General features: G+C 37.4%; 1 pseudogene; it reads left to right on the forward strand.

Moving 5' to 3' along the window:
* The first annotated feature begins 746 nt into the window (after nucleotides 1-746).
* Nucleotides 747-846, forward strand: LOC118151715 (U2 spliceosomal RNA; annotated as a pseudogene).
* Nucleotides 847-1,167: the final 321 nt, after the last annotated feature.

The following is a 1,167-nucleotide window of genomic DNA, read 5'->3' on the forward strand; positions in this document are numbered from 1 at the left end:
TCTCTGATGTTTTCATTCCTCTTTTTGAGACTTGACTTGCCAAAACTTTAGTCAGGGAAGCTCTTCAAAACTGAGTCCCATGTCCTGTTGGCTGACCTCATTACATTTTAAATTTTAATTTTGAAATAACTTATGACAGAAAAGTTGCAAAAATAGTACAAAGAATTCTTCCTCACCCAGATTCCCCAAATGTTATTTCACCACCAGCTATATCCTGTCTACATGCATGCCTAAGTACATACATGCCTTTATACTGATATGTAGTCATTAATTTCCCCATTGATGTTTTGCAAGCAACCAGGCTTTTAAAAGTCTCAACTTCATGTATACGTGATGTATACTCATGTATTTTATAGACAGACACAAGTATACATAGCCACGTAATAGTGTTTGTAATGAGCTACCTGCATGCAGCTGAATGTGTTTGTGTTGACTTCAGAGAAACTACTAGCAAGTCAGTGTGACTTCTGAGAAGCCTAAGGAGTAACTCATGAAACTTTGGACACTTTTCTAGGCCACAAGACTTCATAATTATAAAGCTCCAAGAATGATACCAACTCTGCTGATGGAGGTGGAGATGAAACAGGGAAAGAGACCAGAGGAATGTGAGAGGAGATTAGGGCCATACCTGGGTTTGTGGGATGGACACCTAACATTTTAAATTGTTAAAACCAATAGAGAAAATAAAAATTAATTACTTGAGCCAGAAGGAAATTCAGGAAAAGGGGAGAAAAATATATATCATCCTTGCTTCTTGGCCTTTTGGCTAAGATCAAGTATAGTATCTGTTCTTACCAGAAAATATAGTAAATAGGAAAAATGAAATAAAAGCATAAGTAAGCCCTAACATGCCAGTAGTTAAAATAAATGTACATGACCAAAACACACAATCAAAAAGAGTTAAGGGCTGTGAGCGAATAGAAAACCTAACAATATATAAAATTACAAAACATGCACCCATGTAGTATAATACATAACGTGTGTGTGTGTGTGTGTGTGTGTGTGTGTGTGTGTGTGTGTGATGATTGATAGTACCATGGGGAGAAACAAAATACCAAAAAGTGTGTTTTGAAATTTGAATGCACCCCTCTCAGAAATGGACAGATCAGGCCAGTGAAAAAGGAGCAAAGATCTAGAAGACTGGAATGCCAGGGCTCCACCTGGGCT

Source organism: Callithrix jacchus, chromosome 2 (assembly GCF_049354715.1).
Source record: "Callithrix jacchus isolate 240 chromosome 2, calJac240_pri, whole genome shotgun sequence".
NCBI lineage: Eukaryota > Metazoa > Chordata > Mammalia > Primates > Cebidae > Callithrix > Callithrix jacchus.